This window comes from Calliphora vicina, chromosome 4 (genome assembly GCF_958450345.1).
Source record: "Calliphora vicina chromosome 4, idCalVici1.1, whole genome shotgun sequence".
In the NCBI taxonomy this organism is placed as follows: Eukaryota; Metazoa; Arthropoda; class Insecta; order Diptera; family Calliphoridae; genus Calliphora; species Calliphora vicina.
In genome coordinates this window covers 48,699,348-48,711,926 of record NC_088783.1, presented here as the reverse complement: position 1 = coordinate 48,711,926, position 12,579 = coordinate 48,699,348, and positions in this window count along the sequence as shown.

Genomic DNA, 12,579 nt, shown 5'->3' with positions numbered 1-12,579 from the left:
GAAGAAGACTATTTAAGAAGCCGTAATAACGGTAAATATTTTAACGCTGATCATGACGATCTTAACAGTGATGGCTAATTAATGGTATTGCAAAATTCTTAAATAAATTTCAAAATCATAAGCCTATTTGAGGGATTTGCAATCGAGCAAACGACTTAAACTAGAAATAAAAGAAGATTCTAATAATATCCAGCTATATACAAATATCATGATGATGATTTTGAAATTTTATTCTCGTTTTTACGGAGTTCAATTTGCAGCTTTACTTTACTTTTGTATTATTAATTGCAATTTAATGCATGGTAGTATTTTTAATTGCAATTTAGTATTTCCTTAATTTATATGTATTTTTTTGTTTAAGCGAATGTGAGTCATTTGTGGCTCTTGGGTAATTGTAAATTATTATGACAATTAATTTAGCCATTTCAATATTTATTTATTTTAATAGCCATACGTTCAAAGTGTTAGATTTCTTAGTATTTATTATATAATATTTAATGCAATATGAATATTACTATATAATTTTTATTAACTACATAATAAAATCAATAGCTAGTTGTTATTTTTTTTCTAATACAAAAAGAAAAGTAATTTAAATTGTGGTAATAATGTGAGTTTTTAATAGAGAACAGTGGGACAATAAATCGGATATTAAAAATCAGAGGCCGCAATAAACGCCTTACCCCAATTACAACTTAATGTGGTACATAGCATTGCATTTTAATTAAAAATAAGATTTTATTCTTTTAAATTTTGGTAAGGTCTACCCAAGTCACAAATAAAATATCTTGAAATCAAAAAGTAACGATATTGAACTAATTTTGTTTCAAGTCGTTTGAATTTGCTTGTGGATTTGTTAAGCAAAATTTATTTTTGGTATAGTTTTAGTCATGAAAAGGAGGAAGGGTTCTAGTTTTAGCACACTATGTGAAAGGAACCTATCTCACTAACGTGAAATATATTCTATATCCTTAAAGATGAAGAAGTCTGCATGTTGGCTGCATTCGGTCGGACCCGGATAAATATAAAAAATCGATCAATATAGATATGATCAATCGAATACTATGTTTTGCACATAGACAACGTGGACATCAACTAAATTTTTACATTAACATTGTCTTCCACCAGCTTTATTTTTCATAAATTTCGCAATTTTCACAAAACCAAGTAAGGTTGTGCCGAATCTTATATACCCTTCACCAAATTATACTTCAAAATACAAATTTTAAATACTTTTAGGTAAACAAAATTTATTTATTTTTCCAAAGGTGTTTTTTTAATATTTGTAAAAAAAAAAATTTTTTGAATTGTTTTTGTAAATTAAAAATTTTTTTTTTTATTTTAAAATTTAAATTTTTTTTTTAATATTTAGCGAAAAAAACTTTTGGTGGAAAAAAAAATTCGAGTTAAAAAATATTTTTTCCGATTTTGACCCATTGTAGGTCAAACTTATTATGGTCTAAATATACCTCGTTGCAAAGGTCTTTGAAATATCTATCATACATACATACACACCGTTACAAAAGTATACATACGATCGACTTATTGAGCTTTTTTTAAACATCTATATATATAAAAATACAAGGCCTGACTCTTTAATTCACTCGCTCACTCATTCACTGACTCATTAGTGGGTGAGTGAATGAATGAGTCAGGCCTTGTATTTTTATATAATAGATGTTCACAAAAAAGCCCAATAAGTCGATCGTATGTATACTTTTGTAACGGTGTGTATGTATATACTTTATAGGGTCGAAAAATTATATTGTAGAAATTACTAACGGAATGATAAACTTATCTCACGAAGGAGAAATGGTATAAAAATAAATTTACTGGATGGACATTTGATTCGTGTCGAACATTAGATTCGACACAGCCGAACACAGCATACAGCATACTTATTTATTTTACTCGAATTTATAGAAGTGAAAATTTTCGTACCTAATGTTTGGAAATGCGTTTAATTTGATAAATCGTTTATCAGAAACTACTAGAATTATACGAATTCGCCACTGCACTATAGGTTAAATGACTACTTTTTCTGTGCAAAATTAATAACGACTACAAAATCATGGTATTCAAACCAAAACCTTAAAGAATTCCATAAGTAAGAATAATTCTATTAAAAAATGGAATTTAACCCACTAACGACCAAAAATTAACCCTTTTGCAATCGTTAATGCAAACTTAATACATCAATTTATTTTAATTATACTAAAACTTTTAGTAATTGCTTAAATGTAATTCATTTTGTAAATTTAAATCAAAAAGGTCCTCTTAACTTTCATTAATTTCATAGTCTTGGTGGGTATAGTGAAATACTTCCATGAGTTCACTGCAACATAATAGTTGAATTACTTCAGGTGGAAGTGTGGAACTTTTCCGCTTTTGTAGCGCCTATATACAAATGATGTGGAAATTAATGGATCTGAGGAACAGCTTAATATTAATATTAATTCGGGGCTTAAGAAATCTGTCTGTATTTTCTTCCATTACAGCGTCTTTTTGCATCTCAAAAATTTTTTTCAGCAATATGCAGTAAAATAGATTGCAATGAAACTTTGGTAAGAGTCTCATTTGCTTTTATAATTTTTCTTTTAAAATTTCAATAATTTATATTCGTGGGTGATTTTCGGAAGTGGGTTATTTGGGAGCTATGACCAATTATGGGCCGATCATCATTAAGTTAGGTCGTGTGATTAATTTCTTTATGAGAGTTGAATTATATGTGTATACCAAAAATTTTAAGGGATTTATGCACGTTAAAGTAATTTTCGGAAGCGGGAGCTATGACTAATTAAGGACCGATCATCATAAAATTAGGTGGCAAAATTTTTGTATATACCTATATAAATTAAACATTATTGACTGATAAAGTCCAATTACGGGAAAACATTTGTATGGGGACTAGGTTGTACAATGGACCGATTTCAGCCAATTTAAATTGGCTTCGTCCTTGGGCCGAAAAAATTATATGTACCATATTAAGGTGGGTCTTAGACTAATATTCTTGGACGTTACAAACATCTGCACAAACGCATTATATCCTCCCCACTATTTTCACTTCATCTGAAAATATGTTAACTTCAATTTTGTCCACTACATGTTTGAAAACGACATAAAATTTTTCTTTTTTTGAATTTTCGTTAAGCCAAATTTCAAACAATAACCTAAAAAATATAGTATTATTCGAAAACGGCTAAAAATGGCTATTGAATGTAAATGAAAATTGGTTTATAACATTTCAATATATTCATTTCTGATTGCATTTAATCTGCCGAACTTTGCCGAAATTTTAAAAGCTTCCACGAAGTTACATTTTGAAAACAGTCGCAGCACTTTTAAGGTTATGTTAAAAAAGTGGCTTTATTTCAAGCAAGTTAAACAATTTTATCACATTTTTTAACAAAAAACCTTACTTACTTACGTAATTACATAATTTATTATTCTCCATTTTCACTTTCTTCTTTGTAACTCGCGAAATTATTTAAACATGCAATTGAAAGTTTGAAAGCAATACAGGTTTTTCAACAAAATTTATTAAGTGATTACAATGTAATGCCTCTGAATTTAATATTTACCAAAAACAAAAAGCTGACTTAGTTAATTTGGAGTATTGGTTACAAAATGGCATTCAAAAAAGTCCAATATTTGCATTTGAAAAATTGGACTTTAGCACAGTTTTGGTAGCCGTTTAACCTATAGTGCACTGCTATAAATATTTGAAAGTTATTTGCAATATAGAAAATAAAAATATTATATAAATAATAAATCACAAGGTCATCGATTCGAAACGGTTCTAAGAAAATTACTTAGATGTTATTGAAATTTTAAAAGAAAAAAAATTTTGACAAATTTTGAATAGCTCTCAGACCAAATGTTATAGCAACTTTCGATAAAAACCATAAAAAATTTTACTAAAAACATTGGTTACTCTTCCTGGTCAATAATTTCTAGTTATTCAATTGAGAGCTGAAGAATTAATCTCATCGGATTGAATACATAGTTGTTATGACCAGTAGCTAAACGTTAGCCGAACGAATGCCGAACTGTATGTATTTATCTCGTCGGATTTTATTCTTTAGACATTCTTAGCTATACAGTCAGCCGATTAAGAGCCGAAGAATTGAATTGCATCCACATGTTATTAGCCGATTGATACCTGAACTATTGGTGTCATCCGAATATATTATGTAGCTAATCTTAACCGGCTTACTGTAGTATGCTGATTTAAAAAATATTAAAAATTATTTTTAACTAAAAAAATTTTGTAAAAAAAATGTGAAAAAATATTTTTGTAATTTTATTTTCGAAACTGGACCACTGTGGATTCGAGTTTTTTAGCTGAGATATATATCGCTGGATAAGTTAATTGTAGTAGTTTTTTTTTGCTTCTTTTTACCAATTTGTGTGTCGATTTTACTGCATTGCTGAATGTTGTCGTCTACGATTAAAAAGTCTTACGTTTTTAATATACAACTTCATTATGCTGAAGCAAAGGTTGCTCCTTTCATTTCATTTAAAGATTGTAAAATTTGTATGAATTAAAATTTGTACATTATGGTAGAGGATTACGATGATGCACTGGGTGGCCTTTAATTTTAACATACAGTATTCTTAGATAAGTTAACATCTGATGCTAACATACAATGACGAAATAATTTTGCAAATAATTTAATACTGACTGATACCCTGTGTGTATTTACAAATCTGGAATAGTAAGTATTTAGCTCAGTTTTCATCACTTTAGTTTTATAGTGGGGCTCTACAATCTGGAAAAAGTTTTAGTTAATGTACGTGTAAAAAGTTTTCGATGAGTGCAATGACTAAATGATTTTTGTAAATAACAGGTGGTATATCAGCACAGAGGTAATATACCCAGATTTCTTTGATCTATTTTCTAAGCATGGTATATATTGGGGCTTATCACGAAAGGGTTAACATTCTCAAAATAAACTCTACTCTTTGTTAATTAAGTATCATCACTGACATAAAATCTAGACGATTTGGCTCTTTCTACTTATTTTAGTGTAAAAATATCTTTTGTTTTTTTAGTCCGCTTTAACAATGCAGAAATTGAAAGGCAGACATTTTTCACATCATCTTTTGAACTAATATAAACCTGTGTAATACACACTCTACCTATTCAACCCCTCGGCCACAAACTTCGTCTGTCTGCCTTTAAATTTCTGTATTGTAAAAGGGGACTTATTGATTGTAAAATCAGTTTCCTTCGTTTTGGATGAGCAATAAACAATCGGCTTAACAGTTGAACCGATTTAGCTTCATCAAGGTAGTTATTCGTTGTTCTTTTCCATGAAGAGCAATATTATTAATTTTAATCTCTTATTAGTACATTTAGTAGGAAAAAAATGAGAAACAAATTGCTAGCAAATTATTAATTTTAATTTCCATAATCATCACTAATAAACCTGTGATGATAAGGGCTCGTTTAACCCATTAAAAATTCATTATTTATTTAAACTAAAATACGGTCAAGGAACATAGAAAACTTAAAAAATTTAAAAAAAAATTTTAAATTTTAAAATATTCATGTTCAGACAACCATCTTATTCTGTTATGACATTCACCGCATCGTAGGGGATTTTTTATCCTTTTAAGAAATTGGTTTCCAGGAGAAGTTGCGGCACCAGAAGCCAGTGTAGTTTGGCCATTTTGTCAGTAGCATCTAAATTAGTATTATCAGGTAAATTAATAAAACGTTTTATTTCTTTGAATCTGTTCCGTGACATCATTTCAGAAACAATTGGAGTGCGAGTATCCTCACAGAGCTGCCAATACATATACTATATATCCTTTCTTGGCATAAAGCGATATCCACTGTAAAGTTAAATACTCAAGAAGGATAAATTGTGCTTATTAGCTTGCGATGCAAGTTTGCTAAATGGTTAAACTAACAACCTTTTACCATTCAACTCTGAAATAATATTGAGCTCATTGTCCAAAAAAAAATGGTTTGAGACATTTGAACATCGCATGGTATAATTGTTCATATATGATTGTTTTTGCTTGATCTTGAGGGTTTTATTTTCTGTCAGAACTGCTCAAGTGGAACATCGTCATCGATATAACTGTCACAAAATACTTCTATTTCACTTGGTACATCATTAAGTATGCGATCTACAACAATATCCTCAGCAACACCTTTATCTTCATCCATATTACAATCCGGATCTGATCTAATAATAAAAATTGTGGTGCTCATATTTTTCAAAAATCAAGTTTTTAAAGCATTTGCATTAAAAACTTGACGTTTTGATGTTTGAAATTCTATTTTAGCGTAAGAAAAATCTTAAAAAAAGAATACATATCAAGCCATTGTACCCAATTTGGTACACCTATTTTTCTACTCACATAACTTTGTCAAAAAAAATTATTTTTCATATACGCAGCTAAATAGTTACTAACTTTGCTAATATTCCAAAAAATTATACAGCATTATAAAAACAGGACAAAATATACCATAACGGTATTATTTTTTTTAAATTTTTAAGCACAGTGTGTTGGATGGAAAAGCACAATAAACGTTGTCAAATTTATATTGTTAAAACAATTATGCGTATTTGAATATTGCCTCTTTTCTGTACTCAAGCAGGTACAATGGCTGGTAATGGGTTAATAAGCTATGTATAGACGGTTGTCAGATCTTAAAATTCTGTCAGATCCGGCAATTTACTGACAATGAAAAATTGAAGAATTGTCACTTCAGACGATTATAAGAAAACCTTATAATTTCATTACCAGACAAGTTTCAGACAATAAATTTATCTGCCAACAAAAATTGTCAGTTCAGACTATTGTCAGATTGTTTTTTGACAAAAGTTGCCGGATCCGTTTTTAGACATTGTTTTTAAATACATATGCACAGTGCTGCCAATAAAAATATTTTATCTGAAAATGGTGCCATCGTCACACGTTTTCTGACAATATTGTAAGATCTGACAACCGACTATACAAGCATTTCCAAGCATCATAAATTCATTTTTTAAAATTATTAAAATCCTCTTAAATATAATCTTAGTTAAACCCTAAAAAAATAGAAAATTCGCCCACCGTTCCAGATTAAAAAAATTTATAGTAAATATGAATAATATTTACCTTTAAACAATTACAATTATTACATAAACCTTTTTTTTTGCTCAATATTAAATTCTATATAAAAAAACGACTAAACAACATTCTACTCTTGCATAATACTTACTCGAAGTGTTGTCGAGTCAAATACCAAATGATTAAAGAAGTTATAAAAAATAAGCAAAATTGCTCATATTCATATCAGACGCTTATATGAACTCGTGTTGCTAAAGACAGAAAGTCTCAGACAAAGAACTTAACCGGACAATGACCATGACTAACAAGAAACCGTTAAAGAAAAAAAAAAAAGAATTGGTTGGAGTGTTCGTTCGCTCGTTGCTCCAATGCTGTAAATTTACCGTTTAATACTGTTTTAGCCAGAGGATAATAACTGTAATACTTAGTTATCTATCATAATGTGTCATAGACTGCAAGACAAACAAGAGTACGAATAAGACGGTCATAAAACTGGACAGACATTGGAGGTGAGGGCGTGGTGTCTTTCAGTACGCAAACGTGTATGTTTGAGCGAGCAATTTAATAAGTAATTTGTATGCTAATAAATGACAGCAAATCAACACAAAATGTTTAAAGCTCAGACTGTGTTGCTGTTGCCTGGTTATTCAATAATATTGATGGATAGTGGAGAGTTAATTCTCAGAATGTTAAATATTTTATTTAAATTTTTTGCAACTTTTCAAATTTTTAAAATTTTAATTAAATGTCATTATTGATTGTTCTGAAAACTAAAAAAATTTAAACATTTTAATTTATTTTTAAACATTTATTTAAATCTTTGTGCTGACACGTTCCCTTCCCCTTTCCTGGGGTTATTTCAAATCATTTAACTTCCTAGCCAGTTGTAGTTATCTTTTTGAATTATTTGTTGTTTCTGTGTTGGTTTTGTTTTGTTTTCATGACATTTATTGAGGTGTGACATGATCAAATACTTGCATATTATTATATTTTTTTGTTATTATTGTTTGGCACAAAAATTGTTTAAAAACGTTTAAATATAACAGCACAATTTGTTTATGAAGAAAATTACAGTAATTTTTAATCATACATTACTTGGTTTTACGTAACACTTTTAGAATTCTTCAAGCGTTTGTGACTATTGAAAGAGAGATTTACAATGCAAAGAATTTGGTAAATGCTGATGTTTAAAATTGTGTTTAGATTTGTTAGGGCAGCTTTCTTGCAGATTTCTACCATACCAATTGAAGCTGAGAGACCTTGAAACACGATTTTGTATGTCTGAAATGTTGCTTCAACGCTATAAAAGAAAAAGACTAGATCCAACCAGTCGGATCGACATCAAATCCAAATATCCATGGTGCTAAGATAATTCTCTGTATTTGGTGGGAGCAAAAGGGTCCTATATATTATGAGCTGCTTAAGTCTGACCAGACGATCACAGGAATCTGATTCGTTTTAAGAGCATTGGCCGAAAAACGCCCAGAATATGCGTCCAGACATGAAACCATAATATTCCATCAAGACAACGCTATGCACCAAGTTGCAATACCTGTTAAAGAGTATTTAGAATGAAGTGGTTGGGAAGTTTTACCTCACCCGCCATATAGTCCAGACCGTGCCTCGCCCGACTGCTATTTGTTTCGATCGATGCAGATCGCTCTCTCTCGGATACGCTTCACTTTGGAACAGAGTATCTGATATTGGCCTCAAAAGATGAGCAGTTCTTTTGGCTTGGAATCTATATGTTGCAAGAAAGATGAGAAAAGGTTTTAGCTAGTAATGGCCAATACTTTGAATAAAATTTATCTAGTACACATGTTTAAAAAATAAAAAAAAAAATCCGCATTTTTAAGTCAAACACCCAGTACAAATTCAGTTAGTCGCCCTGCCACTTTTGTACAACTTTTTGCAGCAAATGATCAACGCGGAAATATTTTTATTATCTCCAGGCTTTACAAAATATTTATTTTAGTTTTACCTCTCACTAAATCCATGATGTTGAATCCATATGCTGAAGAAGGGAACATTTTTTATAATTCCAAAATTATTTAAAAAATATCATGAGATTTTTACACTTTTTACAATTAAGACACTAGAAAGACTCATTATTGTTTGCAGGTGACCTAAAGAATCGCTAAACTGGAAATGCTCTGTATGTGGAATTTAAATATTATATGAAAGCTGCTTTCTTTCAACAATGTAGCAAATAATGTATTTCATTGCACCCTAATTCATTCAGGTGCTGAGGAATACATCAGCAACTAGAGCGTAAGACCCCTCTCACATTAGGCAATTAACTGTGCAAGTCTTCTGAGCAATTTTTGTGTTTGTATATGTCAGACCTAAGGTCGGGTTAAGGAGAAGATCATTTTTCAAATTTCGACTTTAGAGAGAATTCAAAACAAATTGGTTTGCGGCTTATTGTTATGAACTTCGTTTTTGTAAACCTTAACTTTAGGATGTACTACATATATAAGAAATAATTGTCAACGGAACTTTTTCAAATATTGGGAATACAGTGAAGGCCAGTGTTAGCCCACAAAAAGTGACCAAAAACTGTTCTGATTTTTAGAAATACGCAATCGTGTAAGATACACGATTTTTTCAAATATTCCAATGAAGGAATATATGAAATATCACAGATCGATTTTTTCCATTATTCTGAATTCTTAACAATCATGGAAATTGAATGAACAATACAGAATTACTTAGGCTACGGTGGCTTAATATACACAGATCGCTAGTCAGGTTAATAACAGCGATTAAAAAATGAGTTCGGATAATAAAGATCCTGATAAGCGTTGCCGCCATACTATATATAAGCATTGATAGGAAATCAGGGTTCTATATCCATCCAGGTAGGAATGGATCATGGATATCCTAATTAATAGATTGCTGATCTGTGGTGTAGAGTCCAGCATCTTCTTCAAAGAACGCGAAATATGGTTTCATCTTTTTGATGATTCGAGTGCATTTCATGTAAAAATATCAGCGATCAGGGAGCCGTGTATGGAAATGTTGTTTTTTTCCGACTATCGCTTGATATACTTCTATCTCCTAATGCCTATACTACTTTTTCTGTTACTACCGGTCAGTGAAAGAATGAACTCTCAAGACTATATCAATTGAGACTACTACAATTGCGAGTGGACATTTGATCTGGTGGGAGTAATCTCCGCTTTGAATATCCCGAATACTGCAAATATTGTAATACTGTATCTTTAAATATTGTTACGAAATTGTATTTGAATTTAAATACAACGGTTTGTAATTGGTGCCCCGATAGACCAATCGATAGTGTGCTGAACTATTAATCTGAGGGTTGCGGATTCGTTTCCCGCCAGAGACTCTGGGAGTAACTGCAGACAAGCAAAACGATTTGCAGTTTGAGTTTGTTTATAAAAAAAAAATGTTTTAAAATGGGATCGTGTTTCTCAAAATTTCTATTTCTGGCGACTTCTAATTGTGAACAATATTGTTTACTGGCCGATTAACAGCAGTTATTAACATATCTGTGGATATTGTTAACATTACAGTGGAACATTATCACAATGAATAAGAGCTCTGAGTTGATCATTGTAGAAATAGATCATTCAGGAAGCACCGATAGATGATGCAGTCTAATTTGATGCATCGTTAAATAGAGACAAATTAACTTCCTTACAGTGTGCTATATAAGTTGTGAATTATAAACGAGTATTTGTATAAAAACACATTGTGACTATTTTTTTTTCTTGGACAAGCACACAGAAACTAGAACTAGGAAAATAGGTTATGGGAGGGAGTAGTGTTTGTGGACATTTGATTTGAATTTTCCTATATTGGAAGTGACAGGAAAGACTTCAGGAGGAAGCTTATTCCACATACGGACAGTTCGGCTAAAGAACGAATTTTCCCTGCATTGTATTGTGCGATCCACTGTCCAGTCGACAACGAATTGATGTGCGCTTGCCGAAGAGGTGTATTGCGTAAAAAACTTCGAGTTTCTGGAACAAGTTCCCTAATGTCAGCAGAGCACATACCATTGTAGTATCGGTAGAACAGTGAAACACAACCAACATTGCGATGATGTTCCTGTGAGTCAATAGAGCTGGATATCCTACTGTCACCGATAAGCATCTTCGACATATCCTGTACGCGGTCATGTAACTCCAAAATAGACTTCGAAGCACCGACACACACATGAGAGTTGTATTCCATTTTAGGTCGGATATAAGTGGTGTAAATAGTTAGGAGATCAGATGGAGTGAAGTATTTCTTACACCGTTTTAGAAAACCAAGGCACTTGAATGCTTCTTTCGACACTCGAAAAATGTGTTTTGTTCAGCGGACATCGCACTGAATACTCCTGCCTAGAATATCAAGAGCTTTTGATTCCTTAATATTTACACCACCCATAAAAACAGATGGAGCAACGTGATCTGTTGTGCGTTTGTGTGTTAACATACAACATTGAGTCTTGCGTCGACTCTATTCGCACAACCCCATTCAGAGATTGTCACAAGATCTTGGTTGAGCGTATCATTCATGTTTTGCCTCATTGCCCCAATCTCCGACAAGCTTGGTCTATAATTAAATGCATATGAATGGCAAATGTTGCCATTGGGTTGGAAGTTTGACGTAGAAGGTCGTTTATATAGATAAGAAATAGAGTAGGAGAAAGGAGCCTTGCAATCAAAAGTATCCGGTTTATTTAACGGAAATTTTATATGTAGGAACGTAATAATATTGTTTCAAAGGCCTAAAAATGTATGGCGTAAATTAAAAATATTTCAATCCAAAATAATGTTCAAGAATAAATTTCGTGAATCGTAGAGATATTCTGTGGCTGATGACAGTCGTACATCCTCTCAATGGCTATTGTCATATAGATATGTATAGGTGGATTCAGGATACTGGATGTAGGAAAAGCTGATATAGTATTTCATATGCTTTTTGTAATCATATTGTCATGAGTAGTTTATTGGCAGCATTTATTGGAATATACTATATCCGAGGTATTGGGAACTGGACTTAGTATTAGGTAACTGAATGCAATTAACATTGGTGTGATCTTATCAAAGTGAAGTTCTGCGGAAACTACTTGAATGCTTATGCATAGCGAGCTATTACATGAATAAATGAAATAACTTAAATTGGTGAACATGATTTATACATTATTGTAAAGCTATCGTAAAAAATATAACTAAATTATAAGATCGATTTCTATCTGATTATTATCCAGAAAAACTTTTTGAGTCCAAAAAGAAGACAATTGATTTAATCTTTATGGAAAAATCTAGAATCAATTTAACTATTTGAGCATAGGGCATTATCTAATCCACCTATACCACAAATAATTTCACTACATATTTTATAACTCTTATTAGTCTCGTGCCATAGTACATGAATACATACTTGCGAGTACATTAAACATTATTTGAATTGGTATTTATTATGGTTTTAACATTATTGTGTGTAGATACATGTTGGTATGGGTGTTTCTAAGACAAATTGTTTTGTTGA